The sequence below is a fragment of the Leptopilina heterotoma genome, unplaced genomic scaffold, assembly GCF_015476425.1.
Source record: "Leptopilina heterotoma isolate Lh14 unplaced genomic scaffold, ASM1547642v1 Lhet_362, whole genome shotgun sequence".
Lineage (NCBI taxonomy): Eukaryota > Metazoa > Arthropoda > Insecta > Hymenoptera > Figitidae > Leptopilina > Leptopilina heterotoma.
Window position 1 is genome coordinate 1,281,973 of NW_025111043.1, and position 22,071 is coordinate 1,304,043.

Genomic DNA, 22,071 nt, shown 5'->3' on the forward strand with positions numbered 1-22,071 from the left:
ACTCGCGCGGGTGACTACGCGGGTGTTGATAAAGGGAGTTAGTAAATTAACTCTCTTTTGGAGTTGATTATTAACTCGAAAAATTTCACTCCCAACTCCCGAGTCCGTTAACTCCTTAAATTTTTTACAGTGTATATTTTGAAAACGGTGTGCTTGTTTAAAAATCTGAACGGTGACGTTGTAGAGAATCATTTTTTAAAGAAAATAAGCTATAATACATTAAACTAATAATTCTGTTTAAACTTTAAAATTCGTGACGAAATTTTTATGTCAAGTGAACTTTATGACAAATAATATCATCTCAAAATAATGAAGTTTACATTAAACGGGAATTATGGTTGATGATTTTTATGTCAAACGAACTTTATTTTAAGTAATTCTAATAATAAATGCATTTTATGTGAAGTGATTTTTGTACAGTAGGTTTCAATTATGCCTTTTTAGTTTGAACGTGTCGCACTCATATGTTTCCATGGGAACATATGAGTGCGACACGTTTATACTAGGAAGGCATTTTTGAAACCTACTGTACCACATGGTGATTGTGTTAAATAATTTTTTTAAATTCATATTAAATTCATTTTTTTAAATTCTAGTTCAGTTTTAAAAATATAAAAAATGGTGAATTTGACATGACAGAATATTTTTAAAATATAGATCAAATTCGTATTAAACTTAATATTTAGATGTATTTAAAGTCGCTGAACACGAATGTAAAGTCATATTTAAAAAAATTTTAAATGCCGTACCATATTAATTATTTCTTCCTGCTTCGTACATAACTTCCCTACATATATATAAAACTACAAACTATTCAACGTGTGTGTAATAAGTAATTGGAATTGTATTATCCATTCTATTCGCTCAACTATATAATGTGAGAAGTTGAAGAAATATCCTTACTTTCTCGCTTTTTATGCTCGATAATCTAATCATATAAAACCGACTAGATAAGTGCTTCTTTTTATTTCCATTCGCGTTGTGCGACCGACAACTGCGACGTATTGCTAATTCTCAATATATGTCAACGAGGCGTTGATGTCTCGAGTAAATTAACTCATTACCCGAGGGATGATGACACAATCGACCATTTACAATCTTATCAACTATATGTATATACGTGCAAACACTGGATGCATTTTTTCTTGATTTCTAATAATTTTTACATCTCTACACAATATGATCATTGACATACTTTTTAATCTAACGTTATGTGTTCATTAAGAATGATTATTAATGATTTCCAGTTTTTTTACAGATATTATAAAGAAGAAGAAGAAGAATTTTGTAAAATATATTATTCATTAGAAAAGCGAAACCACATTAATTTCTCCACATATCTGATGAAAATGGTCAACCCGTCATTTATTTTGATTATCCACAACAGAATTAGAGATGTTTCAATTGTTATGTAGCATACCAGGTTTCGTATGTGCTTACGGATGTTTCTCTTAGTTATCCCACTAAAGTCAGTAAGTGCACGTATGGCGTGTGGTAGATTACGTTTAATTATTAGATTCGCACCCCTACGGATTTGCATTCTCCTCTCTACATTTGCTACACTAGATTCTAAACCTCTGGATAATTAAGTTATTCATTCTAGACGTTCTTCAAATAGTCGAAATATTCGGGCAATGTTCTCAAACTCTAGATATATATATATATATATATATACATATGTTTTCGCAGCTCACAATATTTAATAAAATTCCATTAATACTTTTCCCAATGGAATTTGCAATCATTTATATCAATATAAATTGTTATACGTAGTAAAAACTAAAAAGTCATTCCTCACTCTGCCATAAAAATTCAATACAAATTATCAATCACAAAATAAAATTTCGCAAAACCATAAATAAAAAAAAATTGTTTATTTGATGAACAGTTTGCTTCCTTCAGATTTATAAGATTTAAATTTAAAATTGTTCTAAATTGTTATATATTTATACTCAACTCTAAATTTGAATTAGTACAATTCTACTAAGAAAAAGCAAAATTTTACTAATTATTAGACATCTAATTTCTATATTGATAGTCATCTAATTCATTAAATAAATTAGTGAAACTGTTTGATACTCTTATAAACCAAATCTACTAACAATTAGTAAAATTTCATTGATTGCGGGTAAAATTATTAGTAAATCATTTATGGTGGATGACTTTTCATCATTTCATTAGTAACTTTCTTCTAATTCAGGCTTGGAGAGTTTTTTTTATTTTAAGGGCAGATGGGAGAAGAAGTGGTTTCATGGTCAACTTCTCATTTAGAAAGAAAAGAATATTTTGGGTCCGGATTTTTTGGAAAATATAGAGGAAGGCACCCTGACACGCACTCTTCTCGGACTTTTGCAAAATTTTGATAAATAATTATTGAAAATATTATTTAAACATTCAGAAAAAGAGGTTTGGAAATTACTTCTCATCTTTTAAGAATAAAATATTTTGGGTTCCTATTTGGGGGTTCATATTTTTATAAAATAAAATATTTGTTTAGGAGAATAAAAAATGTACTTTTTGATTGATTTAAATAAAAATATTAAATTTGAATATTCAAAGTACAGTCGAATCTCCCATAAGTTAATTTTGGTGGGAGATTAACTTAAGAGAGAATTGCCGTGTAGGAGAAATAGTTCACGGTGGGCTTGAACCAACTTTAAATAAAAAGTCTTGCGAAATGGGATTTTTTGTGGATTCCAACACTGGAGACTTCCCTGAGTATTTTGCAACAAAAATTAAAATAATTTATCGGTCCGTTTTTGAAAAAAGTAATTTTTAGTATTTCCATCGTGAACTCTGTATACAAGCACTTTTAAAAAAGGTACAAAATCAAATTTAATTTCAATTTCATGAGTGTACAATAGTATTTTGGATCGCATAATCTGAATTTGATTTTGGATTTAAGACTTTCAAAATGGCGGATCCAATATGGAGACCAAAAAGTTTAAAAATTGTTTAGATCTACTTGGGCCTCAATACTTGAGCGTTTTCGGGGTCACCAAATCTGACTTTAATGGTAGGTTTTGAAAATTAGAAATGGCGGATCCAATATGGCGACCAAAAAGTTAAAAAATTGTTCAGATTTGCTTCGAAGCTTTTGGTATCGCTGAATCTGAATCCGAATTTCCGTATTTGAAAGAATTACTTTTTTTAAAAAAGGAAATAGACAAATAAGATTATATAAATAATGACATCATCAATTAAAATTAACACTTATTTACACATTATAGCACTGTAATAATTAATCAATTAAAACTGCTTTGATTAATCCTTAGACGGGAAAGCGGGGTCCATTAGACAATGCAAGTATCTATTTTTCAAATTTCTCTGAATCCGTATGAAAAAATGAGTTCATCCTAGAAATTCTGTTAAATAGACTAAAAGTACAACGTTAAATTTAAAATCTTAATTATCATTTTTATATTTTAAATTTAATGCATTAAAATTCATAATATAATAAAAAGGAAACAAAATATGCAAAGATCTACGTTTTTTAAGCGTTTTCTTTTTTTTTAAGCGGTAAGCGGAGTCCAATGGTCCCCGCTTATCAACTTACGTAATTTTTTTAGCTTGCCCACCCGAGGGTTAAAAAATATTTCAACAATGGAGACCATTAAATCCACATACCATTTTAAAAATTTTGTTTACCATATTGGATCCACCATTTCTAATTTTTAAAAACTGACATTGTATTCAGATTTAGCGACTCCAAAAACCCCCAAGTATTGAGTTTCAACTAGATCTAAACAATTTTTAAACTTTTTGGTCGCCATATTGGATCCGCCATTTCTAATTTTCAAAACCTACCATTGAATTCAGATTTAGTGACCCCGAAAATCCTTAAGTATTGAGGCCCAAGTAGATCTAAACAATTTTTAAACTTTTTGGTCGCCATATTGGATCCGCCATTTTGAAAGTCTTAAATCCAACATCAAATTCAGATTATGCGATCCAAAATACTATTGTACACTCATGAAATTGAAATTAAATTTGATTTTGTACATTTTTTTAAAGTGCTTGTATACAGAGTTCACGATGGAAATACTAAAAATTACTTTTCTCAAAAACGGCCCGATGGATTATTTTAATTTTTGTTGCAAAATACTCAGGGAGGTCTCCAGTATTGAAATCCCCAAAAAAATCCCATTTCGCAAGACTTTTTATTTAAAGTTGATTCAAGCCCACCTTGAGTTGCGCAGTGATCTATTGCGAATGGCGGTCAATTTCAAAAGTGAAAAAAAGCAAATGGCGGTAATGAAAAAAGTAGAAAATGAGATGTCAGAAGTAGAAAATGAGAAATGGAAGTTGATCGACTCTTAGTTCTCTCAAATTTAGAGAACATTATTTTGATATCAAATTGTATTCGAGCAGAAATAGCACGAAAAATAAGAGAATTATTTAAACGAAAATTATTTTCCCTTCCGTGTAAAATATTAAAAATATTCACATTTTTCGACAATAAAAAAGCTCTTCCACAACAAAACAAGTTTGAAAGACATTTTCGATATTTATTAAATCTCTGAAAAAGGTATGAAAAACTTGACAGAGAAGAAGATATGCTTCTATTTTTTTCTATTATATATTCTCATCTCTTTCATACGGGAATATTTTCCCAATGTTGAGAATATAATAACAGTTACTTTATTCGGTTTATTGTGAAAAATATATGCGCGTCCAGGTATATGTATATATTGAATAGAATGGACTGATAATAATGATGAGTGTGGGGTATATGGTCCTGTTGTAGCACTAATTTGAAATTAGCCCGAGGGAAAGCATGTCTCTGACGCGACCCTTATTCCAAGGACCTTGTTCGACTATCCAATGTCCCTCGACCTCAACTCCCTTGACTAGACGGTACATAGAATGACGAGAGCTTCGGGCAACGTGATGCAGCATCAACGAGTATCCATAGGCCATCGTTCATTTTCCTTTATTTTATTTCAGTTCAACATGAAAATTTTTCCTTCAACTATATAGTTACGGGTGATATAATGATACAATGATAATAGTAATATATTTATAATAACGAGACTTCAATTTATTTACGATAAACTAAACCTACATTCGCGGGAGATGGCCAGTTCAAATATTTTACAGAATTTTTTAATAAATATCACTTATTATGGGTTATTCTTCAACCTTTTGTGACTACTAATAAATGTAAATAACAAATTGTTGAAAAATAATGAAAATGTAAGCGTAATCCTTCTACATTTTTTTTGCATAAATAATTTGAGATATTCAGATTTCTTATTGCTACATTGTTATTTTTTAACGGATTTTTTAATTTGAAGTTTTATTGGGTAGTGCATAACCCGTGCTTCAAATATACACAAAAAATGAATGGAAAAATTATTTTATTTATTTAGTATTTTTATGTTTACTTTTGTCATGTATTATTGGGTGAGATGGCCATTAATGACTTTTATTTAAAAAATTTTTATGTTAATGTTATATACTTAAGAAATATTAAAGAAAAACAAATTAAAAATTTCTGAGAACAAAATAATTCATCTAATTTACACCAGAGATGGAGATATATTTGTAGGTTGAGTCGAAAGTTACAATCAAACGACATTGATTGAAGATTGGATTCAGTGCAGTATTTGAAATTTTTGGCTACATGTAAACTGCACTGAATCCCATGATAAATATTCAAAATGTGACCAGAATAAGAGAAAAGTAATTTGAACGATTAAAAATTAAGTTTAAACTAAAAGTAAAAAATTATAAGTATTGTCCATCTCTACCGCATACATGTGGCCATCTCTTCCGGACATTCCGGGAGAGATGGCCAAATGCACTTTTTACAAAATGTAAATTTTGAGATTGTTCCTATGAAAATATTTTATTTTATTTTTCGTTACTTTAAAGTTAAGTGTTTAATGTTTAATTATCAATAAAAGTTTGGATATAAATAGCTTTTTTATCATTTTTACAGTACTTAAGAAAAACTATGGCCATCTCCCCCGGACTTATCCTATAATATTTTATATCAATTTTTAGGTTATATTTATGATGTCAGAGATGTTCTTAATTTATTTTTTAAGAGCCTCTTCAAACAGTTTAACCCTCCGTCTCACACCTTAGAAAAAATTACACCTTTACACACGTTTAGAGGGAATCCCTCACCACATTGTAAAATAAGCGACATTACAACATAAACAAAGGAATCACAAAAATTTAGTTTTAACACAAACTTACAAATATGTAGTAAATTATTCTAAATTATAAAATTAATAAAATTAATTTTCGGTCTCAAAAATAAAAATTAATTACACGAATGCACATCTTCGAAGGAATTACACTTTACATGTAAAAATAATGTAGCATTAACAAATAAGCAAAAAAATCATTAAATAATTTATTTTAATTATATTTTTAATATAATTTTGTCATTAACCAACAGTGGAACAAAAAATGTTTTGAAAACTTGATTTTTTTTATTTAACATAACCTCACTTTTTCGAGTTTTTTCTGGCTTTGAAGCTTCATAATTAAATATTAATTATGTTTAAACTAAATGTTTGTTTAGGAATGTGTTGAGAAGTAAATTGTCCAAAGGTATAGAAACTGATTTTATTTTGCAATGAGAAAAACAAAAGTTATTTAAAAAATACTGAAACCGTAGAGGCGTAGAGGGAATCCCTCCCTAGGTGTGTGACGGAGGGTTAATATATCAACCCAATTGTAATACTACCATAAGTTGAATGATATTTAACAAAATATTATTAATTATATTACTAGAATTTAAATTTATTTAAAAAAAAGACGCCAAAATTATATTAAACAAAGAAAGGTTACGAATTTTTCGCAATTTCGAAGAAATTTGGCGGATATATGTATATATATATATATATATATAAAAGGATCTTTTAGATAAGAGAAAAATAAGAAAATCTGCTCACGTTAGGATTCGAGTATAGCGAGTCTGCCAAGTATCAAAGATTCGTATAGACGTCCAGAATCTTTTTTTCTCTCATCTTTTTTGCTCGATCGAATTGCTTCATCGAATTCGCAATAAAAGGATTATGTATGTGTAATTTTATTCCACATGTTATAGAAAATTTTCACGTTTCCAATTCATTTTCAAATTACATTTTTCACATATTTGTTATCAGTAATAAAAGTATAAAATTTCAGTCAGACAGAAGTTTTAAAATCTTCATTTAATAATTTTATAATAAGTTTACAAGTGCGGAATACATCAATATTATATATTGTTAGACAAAATTATTACAGGAAGTAAATATATTCACAAAAATAATATCCAAAATCAAAGATAACATATGAAATTGAGACTTTAGTTCCTAACATCTATAGACCAAATAAAGTAATATTTAAATCAAGTTTCACGCAGGTTATTTAAAAAATGTAATATAAAATTTTGGTCAAAATTTGGAGGTCTATAATATATTAATAAGAAATTAATTCAATAAAAATGTTCCCGGGTTCTTGTTTCTCATTAAATAAACGATTCAGAATTTTAAAATTATTTCCTTGCTATAATTATACTTTACATTTTACTTAATTATAATACACGGTTGAAAACAATTAAACCGAAAATCAAATTAATTGAAATTTTATTGTAAATTTTGATAGTGCTATGTTTATAGATTAAGAAAATCAATATGTATACCCAATATTTCAATATTTCGTTCAAAAAGAAACTTGTTATATTTTTATTATTATATTTTTTAATATTTTATTACATAATATATCGAATAATATTGAACACAACTTCACTACAATAGAATTTATAACATAGGTATTAAGTAATAGTATTAAATTTAATGAAACTTTAATGCACAACACATTTTTTTAATTATTTAATTTGCAGAAAAATGTCAATAAATTATTAGTCAATATATTGTTTAAATTAAAGAGATTATTAATTAATTAATTAATAATCTATTTTTTATATTTTGTATTTAATGTTACTTATTGTAGGTATTATTATATATGGAACACATTTTCTTTCAAGTTAAATATATTTTTCTTTTTTCAAATTAATATATTATTTCTTTATTAATAATTATTTATTTAATTGCACATTAATAAAGTTAGATTTTTATAAATATAATGAAAAAATTAAGTTTCTTATATTCTTCCTTTGCATCAATACAATTAATTTATTTATTGGTTAAATAATATTAATATTATAATGCAATTAGTTATTGTAATAATTAATTAGTTATGACACATATAATAAAATAAATTTAATATGATTATACTGATAATATGAACTATAACAATAAATGACGAGATCCGCAGTCGGATCCGCCCCAGCACCGAGCCAGTACACTGCCGTACTGACGAAGAAAGTCACTATCTACATTTTAAGTAGAACGGAGATATTTAATGAAACACGTTTGTATTAGTTCCTTTTATTGTATTACATTTTTAGGAAAAAACTCATCGTTCTTGAGTAAAACGGACACGCTCTATCGATTGGTACAAAAAAATTATAAATTTTAATTGCTTATATGAAAAACTGTAGATAGTACCATTTTGCATGTGCGAAATCGTCGGAAAAACTGGCCTATGTACATAGGCCCAAATTTCAATGGACGCGTATATATATATATATATATATATATATATATATATATATATATATATATATATATATATATATATATATATATATATATATATGGGGCATTCCACGCCAAGTCGGACACCTGTTGACTTTTGCATCTCCGATTTTTTTCAAATATTTTTTTCTTTTAGTGCTGGTTGAAAGGAACTTCCATGATTTTTTTCAAATTTTTTCATGAAGTAATTTAAGAGATCTGGGTTTTTGAAAAATCACGTTTTTTACATAAATTTTTTTTTTAAATGCTTATAACTCGGACAAAAATTGATCAAATTGGACGTTCGATATATGAAAATTTTTGTTTTTACACGTAGTTTTTGATAAAAATATTAAAAAAAATTTTTTTTTTAATTTACCAAAAAAATTTTAAATTTTAAAAATAAAATTTAATTTTTAAGAATGTATGTATCGATCGATTTTTTTCAAAATTTTTTGTAAGAAACTGGTACTAAATTAAGAATTTTTAATCCTTGTCTGATTGTGGGCAAACGATGGGATCTATTTATTTTGTAATTTTTAATTTTTGTATACGCAGTGAAAACGGTAGGTAGCCAAATGCGTAACTTGACATTTGACCAAATCACGCAAATTTTTCAAACCAAAACTGTTTTCAGACTGAGTCTCTCCGAACTTAACCTTCTTACTGTTTAAAAAAGTGATTTGATCAAATTGCAAGTTAGGCATTTGGCTACCTACCGTTTTACAAAAATTAAAAATTTCAAAATAAATAGATCCCATCGTTTGCCCACAATCAGACAAGGATTAAAAATTCTTAATTTAGTACCAGTTTCTTACAAAAAATTTTAAAAAAAATCGATCGATACATACATTCTTAAAAATTAAATTTTATTTTTAAAATTTAAAATTTTTTTGGTAAATTAAAAAAAAATTTTTTTTTAATATTTTTATCAAAAACTACGTGTAAAAACAAAAATTTTCATATATCGAACGTCCAATTTGATCAATTTTTGTCCGAGTTATAAGCATTTAAAAAAAAAATTTATGTAAAAAACGTGATTTTTCAAAAACCCAGATCTCTTAAATTACTTCATGAAAAAATTTGAAAAAAATCATGGAAGTTCCTTTCAACCAGCACTAAAAGAAAAAAAATATTTGAAAAAAATCGGAGATGCAAAAGTCAAAAGGTGTCCGACTTGGCGTGGAATGCCCCATATATATATATATATATATATATACTAGGGGGCCTCGCGCGCCAACCCCCTATCTCTATTTTTATATTTATTTTAATTTTTATAAATTTAAAGTAATTTTTTCTTAATATCAATGCATCTTAATAAATTGCATACAATACATGACAAAATACACATAGATTTTGACGTAATGTAGCAATCGTTATGGACCTTTTTTATCTATATATGTCAAAAATTAGATTAAACTTTAACATATATTTTGACCCATTTTAACCTATAGGTTAAAAAGGCATCGAATTTTACATAGATTTTGACGTATCATAGATACGTTTATAGTCCTTTATTGTCCCTTTTTAAGTTGTAGTTAAATAAAAGTCAAATTGAGCCTCCCAATTCAAGAACTCGCCCGACGCTCGGATGAACACTCTAACGCCAGTCAAACGTTAAGAAAAGTCACAAAAATTAAAATTTGAAATTTTGATTTTTTAGAAGCACTACCTTGTAGGAAATTGAATAGCGCATCTTTTTTTCCTTTGAATTTTTTTCGTAGGATGAATATTGTCGGAAATAATGACGAAAAATGGTAAAATTTTGTTTTTCAAATTTCATTGCTTTTTAAAACATAAATCATCGTATCTTCGACAATTAATGTCGAATTGACTTCAAATTTGGTATGCAAGTCTATTTGGGTTCTGGGAAGACGATAAAATGATCAGAATGTAAAAATTTCCTAATTGTTCACTAATTTGTTAATGTAAATAAAGGCTTGTCAATTTTAGGTTAACTTACCTTCGTCGACAAAAAGTCTGCGGTGAACTTTCGAATTGAAAAAACTTCCAGTGAGACATTTGTTTATTAGTATATAAGGAAGTTTTTTGGAAAATATTAGATTGATTTAGTAAAAAATGTGGAAAATATTAAGGTTTAAAGACAGCGCGGAGAGCGCGACATCGAGTCGCGGCGTGCAAATATCACTAAACACCAACTTTATACACGGAAAAAAATAGTCGCAGAAATTTTCAGCGACTAATCGAAGACTCTCAGATATGAACGAATCTTTTATAGACTTTTAGAAATGTTCTACGATTTTAGCAGAAATTCTCCAAAAAAAGTCGAGGACTTTCTAGAAACCTAGTAGCGGAAAACAGTCTCGGAATTATTCTAACACTTCATAGCACGGTGGTCTTCAAGCACTTTTAGGTTTACCTAAAATGAGTCAAAATTGTGCTAACGCAGTTTTATCGGGAATCGGCCCAAGATTCCAAATTTTCATTTCCGAAAATCGTAGCTGATTCTTTTTTCGAAAAAAACCAAAAAAACATATATATATGGGCAATTCCACGTGAGATTTTAGTCGACGTCTTGAAATCGACCAAAAATATTTTTTTTCTATTCTGTATCGAAAAAAACAGATACGTATTTTTTTATTTTTGTTTAATTGTCCAAATTTTCGAGCTATGAATTTTCGAAATTTTGGACTTGTAATTGTAGACCTATATTTAGTAGCTTATAAGTCCGAAATTATTCAGTTTAGGAAAAAGTTGTCAAAGAATGAAACTTTTAGTTTTCTTTCGACTTTTAAGAAATGTAAACAAAAAAATTTTTTGTTAATTTTTTTAAATTTTTTATTAAAAAAAATTTTTTTTTATAAACAAATTAATTTTTTTTAACTTTAGCCCGGATTTTTTTTATTTTTTTTAAATTTATTTATTCCTTATAATATATAGAAGATTTTTCAAAAAGTCCCGAGGTGGGACTGATGTGTTGAATGAGTTTTAAAACATTTTCAAAAATCACTTGCAAGCACCACAGTGGGATTTTTTTTACAATTAACTTCTAAAATTGTCTACAGTGTATAATTTTAATCTATTTGAGAGTTCTTTTTTTAAATTAAAGGATCTACGCTGTATAGACAATTTTAGAAGTTAATTGTAAGAAAATCCCACTGTGATGATTGCAAGTAATTTTTGAAAATGTTTTAAAACTCATTCAACACATCAGTCCCACCTCTCGGGATTTTTTGGAAAATCTTCCTCTATATTATAAGGAATAAATAAATTTAAAAAAAATAAAAAAAATCCGGGCTAAAGTTAAAAAAAATTAATTTGTTTATAAAAAAAAATTAATTTGTTTACAAAAAAAAAAAAATTTTTTTAATAAAAAATTTAAAAAAAATTTTTTGTTTACATTTCTTAAAAGTCGAAAGAAAACTAAAACTTTCATTCTGTGACAAATTTTTCCTAAACTCAATATTTTCGGACTTATAAGCTACTAAATATAGGTCTACAATTACAAGTCCAAAATTTCGAAAATTCATAACTCGAGAATTTGGACAATTAAACAAAAATAAAAAAATACGTATCTGTTTTTCTTCGATACAGAATAGAAAAAAAATATTTTTGGCCGATTTTAAGAGGTCGACTAAAAGCTCACGTGGAATTGCCCATATATATATATATGTTTTTTTGGTTTTTTTCGAAAAAAGAATCAGCTACGATTTTCGGAAATGAAAATTTGGAATCTTGGGCCGATTCCAGATAAAACTGCGTTAGCACAATTTTGACTCATTTTAGGTAAACCTAAAAGTGCTTGAAGACAACCGTGATAGAAGGTTTCGTCGACGAGTCGCGGAAAATGGTGCGCACAAAAGTTGCGCGCGTTAAAACCAATAAACACTGTTTTTTTAACATTTTTTTTTAACAATTTATGACAATTGATTGTCAAGATTATTATTATTTTTATTATTCAATGTGTCGATATTAATATATACATTAAAAAATTCTAAATAATTTCCGCGACTGTCAATTAAAAATTAGAACGCTGTAGAGTAAATTCAGGTTTGTAATTTTCCGCGACTGTGGCGGAATCGGTTACATGCGCGTGGAGTCTTCATTTTCTTCGACAGTCGCGGAAAGTTTCTTCAAATGTAGTCTATTTCTTCAAAAACTGTGAATATGATTTTTAAAACACTTTCCACTAAATCCGAGAGTCTTCAACAAAGTCGAGGAAAATTTCCGCGACTTATTTTTTCCGTGTAGGACGTCAGTTGTTGAATTTGTTCTTATTACCTCGGTTATTACTCAGTTCTTTAAAAAAAGCATTAAATTTCTTTGACATTTAGGAAAATAATTAAACTTTGGAAAAGAATTTTGTTATTTATAAAGATAATCGGGATTTTTACAAAATTTTTTTTCAAATTTTGTACATAGTTGAATTTTATAAGAAGAATTTTATTATTATTTTTTTTTTTTGAAAATAGTTGAATTTCTGCAATTATTTGTAATTTCTCCAAAATTGAATTTTTTTAGTGTTTTCAACAAAAATTTAAATTAGAAAGTTTTCAAATTCTATTATTTTTAAAATTGCTAATTTTATTTATAAAATGTAGTAAAAAGTTAGCCGCGCGAATTGTTGATAGTTCTTTATTATTTATAGAATTTTTATGTTTGTTATAATGTTAAACATAGCGTTATAATTATATCCCAATAATTTATTTAATGCTTTTTTTAAAGTACTGAGTAATAACCGAGGTAATAAGAACACATTCAACAACTGACGTCATATAAAGTTGGTGTTTAGTGATATTTGCACGCCGCGACTCGATGTCGCGCTCTCCGCGCTGTCTTTAAACCTTAATATTTTCCACATTTTTTACTAAATCAATCTAATATTTTCCAAAAAACTTCCTTATATACTAATAAACAAATGTCTCACTGGAAGTTTTTTCAATTCGAAAGTTCACCGCAGACTTTTTGTCGACGAAGGTAAGTTAACCTAAAATTGACAAGCCTTTATTTACATTAACAAATTAGTGAACAATTAGGAAATTTTTACATTCTGATCATTTTATCGTCTTCCCAGAACCCAAATAGACTTGCATACCAAATTTGAAGTCAATTCGACATTAATTGTCGAAGATACGATGATTTATGTTTTAAAAAGCAATGAAATTTGAAAAACAAAATTTTACCATTTTTCGTCATTATTTCCGACAATATTCATCCTACGAAAAAAATTCAAAGGAAAAAAAGATGCGCTATTCAATTTCCTACAAGGTAGTGCTTCTAAAAAATCAAAATTTCAAATTTTAATTTTTGTGACTTTTCTTAACGTTTGACTGGCGTTAGAGTGTTCATCCGAGCGTCGGGCGAGTTCTTGAATTGGGAGGCTCAATTACACATAGATTATGACGTAACTAAATGAGGGAGTAAAAATAAAACGTCAAAATTAGGTCAAAATTATAGGTGTAAGAGCAAACACAATTTTAAAATTACCTTACATTGTTAGGTCAGATGCCAAACTTCACCTCATCATTAAGTCTGCGCGCGGAAATTGTTTGACAAATTTTGACGTCTCTATGTCAAAGCTGCCCTCAAACTTGACCTAAATTTTGAGGGTAGCGGGAATTCTTTGTCAAATTTTGATGTGAAGGTTAAAACTGCCCTCAAAATTGACCTAAATTTTGAGGGTAGCAGAAACTGTTTGTCAATTTTTGATGCGTAGGTCAAAACTGCCCTTAAAATTTACCTAAATTTTGAGGGTAGCGGGAATTCTTTGTCAAATTTTGACGCCTAGGTCAAAACTGCCCGCAAGATTGACCTATATTAACGTAATGTGAGGCCGTTATTTATCCTCTTTTTGACCTACAGGTCAAAAAATAGGTCAAATTAGACATAGATTTTGACGTAATGCGAGGTCGTTATTTATCCTCTTTTTGACCTATAGGTAAAAAAATAGGTCAATTTTGACATAAGTTTTGACGGCCCCTTTGGGATAGGGCGCCCTTACAGAATCTTGAAACAGCGGTGACAGCGGCGACAGCGATATATTTTTGTAATATAGGGAGATATATATATGTTAGGTTAAAGTGCGAAGTCCGGTGAATGTGCACATTTACCGGGCTTTTTGGTAAATGTGAATAATCTATCATTCTCAAAAGAAATTATGTACGTTTCCCAAGTAAATTGGTGATTGTACACATTGACCAACGCGTTAGTTAGTAAATGTAGAAATTGAAAGCAAGTAATTTGTTCAGTAATTATAATTATTATAAAATATGATAATGTAAGGAATTATTATAAATAAATTAATTCTTAATATAAGTAATTAAATAATATAAATTTTAAAAAATAAATAAAGATATAAATGGAACGAATAATATATAGAAATACAAATGTAACAAATGGAAATTGAAATGTCAATTGTTTAAGAATAAAACTTTTACAAATACAATAAATTTGTAACAGTTGAATGTTTATTTTCTAAACGTCAGTTATTATTCTAGTTTGCATTCTGCAGTGACATCTGTCAGATATTTTGGATTTATACAGTAAAAAAATAATTTTGTAATTGCTTCCTACTGGAAAATTGAATTAGAACTTATTAGAAGTTAATAATATAATATTTGAAGCCTATAATTTTTAATATTTACAATTAATTATCAAACAAAACTTTGTGCTACTCATTGCGCTACTCGAAAATGGTTGCAGCTACATTCGGACAGCACGATTTTTAAAATAATGAATGCAATATTTCTTGTTTAATTATTTTGTAAAATAACCCTATTTTCATAAAATACATACTTCATATATTCGTTTAGTATATTACTTTAAAGTAATTATTGCAATGCATTATTATTTATTTGACAAAAAACATGAAAGTGTCCGACCACCGGTACTGTCCGACTATACCTGCACTACCCTGCTATTTGTTCGGGGTATACTAATTTTTCACTTTGACCAAAACGATTTGGTGAATGTGTATTTCACCGGTTAAAGTGCGTAGAAACACAAAATTCGTATGCTATTCTGAGGCGCATGAAAATTCTCCAATTTTTATTTTCCGAATCTTTATTTTATCGAAATTCTTTTTATCTAATAAGAATTAATTATAATTTCTTTTAATCGAAAGAATAATTGTCAAAAACATTATTTTTTTGAATGACTAATTAACAGAATGTTTAATACTGCGAAAGAAAATTTTTTATAATCTTCAAATAACTGAATTATCATTTCTAAAAATTATTATTTTTTATATTTCTTATTTACACTAATATTTTTATTTTCGAAATGTCAATTTTGATAAATATTATTTTATAGATTTGTTAATAATTATAATAATTATATTCCCGAATTATTATTCAATATAATTCAAATATTACCGAATTGACAATTCTTAAAAAATTTATTGTTCCTAATAATATTTTTTTATAATGTGTAAATGATTCAAATTCTAAAGTCTCTAAATTTTATTTTATCGAAATATCATTTGTTATAAAACTTTTTTCTTATAAATGTTTTTCAAAATAATTTTAACTTTTTCGAATTAACATTACTCATAATTTTCTTTAACTCCTAATCATTCTTCTTTATAATTACTACATTTTCTAACCCGTGTGGAAATTGCCAAGGTTTGCCAATATTGATTATTGGGTCTATAATGGTCCTAGCTTGGAATGTACCTTAACCTGATCCTAGCTTGGTAATATAGCTAGAGCTTCTTGTTAGATTATAAGTTATAAATATATTTAAAAATATGTATCAGTAATTGTTTATGTGTAATTTGAAGTAATATTTAAACATCTCATAGCAAGATTGAGACAATAAATATTGAACTGAAATGTTTACTTTTAACTTTTCATTTGTAAAATTTGACAGATTATCAGTAGAATTCTACTAATTGCTATTATCAGAATTGAGTTACTGATAATTAGTAGAAAGTTACTGATTCAATTAGTAAAATATAAGTTACTGATTCAATCTGTTGTATAAAAATATGACATAGTCAAATTTATTAATTTATAATCCCAGCAAACACGTTATATAAGTATTCTATAACAGTGAGGTTACAGTGTTATAGAACATTTGTTCCTAACTAGTTATAGATCTGTGATAGAACCTGATTGTAACAGAGTTCTAGAACATAGTTACAAGTTAGTTACAGAATAGTTCTGTATTATGCTTATGTCACAGTTCTATCACAATGTGATGTAAGAGTTACATAACTTTAATGTCGCAAATTTTCTGTAACTGTTGTTCCAACCTTGTTCTATAACTGTGTATGAACATTGTTGTGTAATTGGTCTAAACATCTGTTGCAATGCAGTTCTGTAATATACAGTTTAACATTGTCCGAACAATGTTAAACTCTTCTAACAAATTTGGTGTAGTTCATATTATTTTTAATATAATATAATATAATTCGTAATAATTTATAAAAAATACCTATATGGGTGATTCTTCATTAAGTGGTCACTTTTGCTTCCCCTCTGTTTCCTATTTAATAACTTGGAAAATTGTTATCTAATCTACTTCAAACTTTTGCATAATTAATCTTCAATATGTTTTTTAGTAATATCATAATCGAAAAAATTTTTTTAATTAAAACAAAAGTTGTAATTCAATTGCAAATGTTCAAAAAATGCACATTTGTCGTTTCTCCACACATGAATCATGAAGTTTAATATGTTTTATTTTACACAAACTTTATTTTAAACGTTTTTTTATTTATTCTATTCGAAAGTTCATCTCAAAAACTAAGTTTTAGTGTGTCGTTTTCTAATTTCCATTAAAAAATCTGTGTAAAAATATTTTTTTAATATTTTCCCCAATCTTTTTTTATTTAGAACTGGAGTTTACAATTTCATTGATTTTCATTAATTTTATTCCCTTTTTTAGTGCGATTTTATTTGCCATTAATATTATTAAGTTAATAAGTTGTATTTATGTTAAATTTGCAAAAAGAAATATAATTTTTAGATTTAAAACTACAAAAGTTACTATTATTTTATAGCGTATTTTAATGGTATGTAACTCCATAACCGACAAAATTGCCGAATTCTAAATGTATAAAAAAAAATAAAAATAATAGTGATTTAGAGTAAGCAAATCTCTTTAATAATCTGCAAAAATTGTTTATTTTTATGAATTTTTACGGTTTCAATGAATTTTTTTCTTTGATTTGTAAACTCCAGTTTCTAATTTCGTTTCGCGTAATGGAAGTGTTTTGTTTTCTTGAATAAATATTATTAACCTCGATTAACCTGTATCAAAACAAGTAATTTCAATAACAGGTATGAGTAAAAATATTATTTATTTATTTATAAAAGCAGTTTAAAGTAATTATTTGCTTATTTACACTATTTATAATTATTCACAGTCCAAAATTAACTTTTTCAAATAAATTATTTAACCTTTAAATTACAAATTTTTAAATTGTTTGTATATAAAACTAAAGAAAGAATTAAACTCAAATATCTATAAAATAATCATTTTCAAGCTTTATTAAAAAGATCTAAATAAAAAATTTCCAAAAAATTTAATTAAAAAAGAAAATTTTAACATATTCAAAAGTTACCACTTTGTGGAGAATCACTCATATAGTAATTATTGACAACAAATTGCTTTCTTATTTCTTTTATACTACTATCAGTAGCATTTTTTACTCTATCTTTAAATTTTCTTCAGTTTTATTATTCTTCTAGTGACTATTTAAACAATATTATTATGTATAAAAGTCTCATAAATGTTTTAAAGGTGCACGTAATGTAATCGAGAATGTAATTATTCGTTAATTGTTTGACATTATTATTATTCGTAATAGCAAATTTTTTTGATAAATTAATTTCACAAAGAATTTTGTAAAATCTATTTATATTTAAATGAAAAATTATAGAATATAAATTTGTTATAAAAATGTAGAAATTTTATTAATTAAGCTTAAATTTATTGCTTTAATCTTTCATTTAAAAAGTAATTTTTAAGCCTTTCCTTATGCTTGTAACTTTGAAAATTTACATTTTTTAATTAACATTATTAAATATAATGTATATTATACATAACATAATTATACTATTGTTGCAAATACAGTATCCTTTTTCAAGTTACAAAGCACATTTTCATAGTTCCTTCGTTACTCTCTAAATCTGAATATGTGAAATTTCACTTATTGTACGTTATAAGTCGTCCTCTCGATCAATAAGTGCATATACACTTATAAATAAGTGAATTTTTCACTTATTCTGAGTGAAATTTCACTTATTATAAGTGTATATGCACTTATTGATCGAGAAGACGACTTATAACGTACAAATATGTGAATTTTCACATATTCAGATTTAGAGAGTATATATGTAAACTCTAAACTTCCTTTCACGAGCCTCCGTGGCGCAGTTGGTAGAGCGTTTGATTTATAATCCACTCCTAGCTGCGTCTTGCGTTCGAGACCTCGTGGTTGTAAATATTTAAATAAATAGCAAAACAAATTTTCTTCGACATCCCGTGTGGAAAAATTTTAGGGCGCTGACCAAGCGCTTAATAGACTGTCTAACGTCTTTCTAGACCCAGGGCAGACGGTCTTGTCGAGCGGCTGTTCAGAATTGAAACGAAACTTCCACGCTATCGTCTAGAATAGACCAGCGTTTCTGGTCTGATCAGCAGTGCTAGTAAATGGGTAGCTCCATGCCTAAAAAATCAAAGTTGTCCCCTACTTCTTCGATTTTGTTGAAACTTCGAAATTTTGAAGTGGAATACATGCCAGTAAAAAACCCTAAATCGATTTCGAAAAATTTTGAAAAATTTTGGATTTACGAGGTTTTTAAAAATTTTTTTGAAATGTTGAAAATGGTATATCTCAAAGGAAAATGAATAAAAATTAATGAAATTTTCAGGGAATGCTTATTGTTTACAGACAATTTAAGAAAATATTTTATAAAAAATTTTTATTTTTTTTTAAACAAATTATTTAAAAAATAATTTTTAAATAAACAATTTTTTGAAAAGTGCCATTTTTTTTTGCTTTTAATAACAATGATTCGATTCCCACTTATTTCACGAGTGTTTTCCAAAAAAAAAATCGATGGAGGGTCTGAAACTTTAGGAGATATTGAATTTTTTGTCCTGGCGCGCAACCGTAAAAAGCGCATTTTCAGGCTATACTGTACATACAAACTAATGTTCAAAATCACCTATAAGTCGTAAATTTTAACCGAATTCAATTTTTCTTTTTGGAGAATGTCAGGCAATAAATTTGTAAGAATACTGTGCATTTTTTAAATTTATATTTGTTTAAACAAATTATTATTATTGTTGTTAATTACTAACTTTTTACATATTGTACCTAGAGAGGTGTATTTTTTCCAATTTTGTAATTTACCGGACCTTACATAAATACAGATGCAGATTTAAAACATAATTATTAATGTTTAAGCAAGATTTAAACAAATTATTATTGTTTATTTCTAATTATTTACGGAATAGTATACTAGAAAGATGCAGTTTTTTCTAATCATGCAAATTTACCAAACAAAGTTGTCCCCTAGTTCTTTGATTTCTATAAAACTTCGAAAAATTGTTACAGAACACATGATAATGAAAAGTGTGAAAACGATTTTATAATTATTTGTTAATCACGATTATAAATATTAAATAAATAACAAATTGCCTATATTGAAAGCTTTTAAATTTAAATACTTTCGGAGACATTGAGAATAAAAACACTTTATTGAGTTTACAAAATTAAGTAAAATTAACTTTTGGAAAGCAAAATAACACAATTAATATTTAATTTAATTGTTATTAACAATTATTTAAACAATTTTTTAACCAAGTCAATTCTTATAAACAATTATTTTAAACAGATGAGTTTTAACTGAAGTAAATAATGATATTATTATTTAATTTGTCATATAAATTTAAGAAAATTTATTAATTTTTTGATAATAAAAATTTTTATAACAATAAACCGCAACACAACTAACACACTTATCCTATCGTTAGTAGGTATGCAATATCATTATTTACTTCGTCAAAAATATTTCATAAAATTTATTAAATTTTTGTTGCTAAAAATGATTATAACAATAATTGTTTTAAAAAACTATGTTTGTTAAGCTTTTATTCCAGAGCTATAATAATAATAAACTTCTGATTTCATAGAAATCAAAGAACTAGGGGACAACTTTAATTTATTTGACATGGACATACCCAGATTAAAATTAAAAGTACAAATATTACTTAAACAATTTTTAAATTTTAATATTTAATAATATTAATAATTAATAATTATTAATTAATTTTTAATTATTATTATTAATTAATTTTTAATTATTATTATTAATTATTTATTATTAATTATTATTATTAATAATTTTAATATTTTTATTTTAATTTTTTTTTTTTTTTTTAATTTTTTTTTTTTATTCTTATTTTTGTTTAAATTATAATTTTATTTTCAATGTAAATCGGAATTTGAAAAAGTTTGGTAAATTTGCATGATTAGAAAAAACTGCATCTTTCTAGTATACTATTCCGTAAATAATTAGAAATAAACAATAATAATTTGTTTAAATCTTGCTTAAACATTAATAATTATGTTTTAAATCTGCATCTGTATTTATGTAAGGTCCGGTAAATTACAAAATTGGAAAAAATACACCTCTCTAGGTACAATATGTAAAAAGTTAGTAATTAACAACAATAATAATAATTTGTTTAAACAAATATAAATTTAAAAAATGCACAGTATTCTTACAAATTTATTGCCTGACATTCTCCAAAAAGAAAAATTGAATTCGGTTAAAATTTACGACTTATAGGTGATTTTGAACATTAGTTTGTATGTACAGTATAGCCTGAAAATGCGCTTTTTACGGTTGCGCGCCAGGACAAAAAATTCAATATCTCCTAAAGTTTCAGACCCTCCATCGATTTTTTTTTTGGAAAACACTCGTGAAATAAGTGGGAATCGAATCATTGTTATTAAAAGCAAAAAAAAATGGCACTTTTCAAAAAATTGTTTATTTAAAAATTATTTTTTAAATAATTTGTTTAAAAAAAAATAAAAATTTTTTATAAAATATTTTCTTAAATTGTCTGTAAACAATAAGCATTCCCTGAAAATTTCATTAATTTTTATTCATTTTCCTTTGAGATATACCATTTTCAACATTTCAAAAAAATTTTTAAAAACCTCGTAAATCCAAAATTTTTCAAAATTTTTCGAAATCGATTTAGGGTTTTTTACTGGCATGTATTCCACTTCAAAATTTCGAAGTTTCAACAAAATCGAAGAAGTAGGGGACAACTTTGATTTTTTAGGCATGGAGCTACCCAAATTCTAATCTACGTCTATTCAAAATTTCTCATTATATGTTATGACAACTATTCTTAGAATGATAAAACTTAATTATATTTGAAATAATTTTGATGACTTTTTTTTACATAAAAAGTATAAAAAAATATTTTAACTTTCTGTATTTTTCACTTCAACTTTCTTTAAGCGTAAGGCTTTGTGTCTCTCCCAATCTTTGGCATTGGAGAT

At 26.6% G+C, this 22,071-nt stretch overlaps 1 protein-coding gene and 1 long non-coding RNA gene across 4 annotated transcripts in view; one reads left to right on the forward strand and one right to left on the reverse strand.

The window, feature by feature from the left end:
* Positions 1-22,071, reverse strand: part of LOC122505678 (netrin-1-like) — a 746,647-nt gene that overhangs the window by 462,657 nt on the left and 261,919 nt on the right. The window lies entirely within an intron of this gene.
* Positions 1-22,071, forward strand: part of LOC122505682 — a 136,941-nt gene that overhangs the window by 106,677 nt on the left and 8,193 nt on the right. The gene's annotated exons all lie outside the window — the stretch shown is intronic.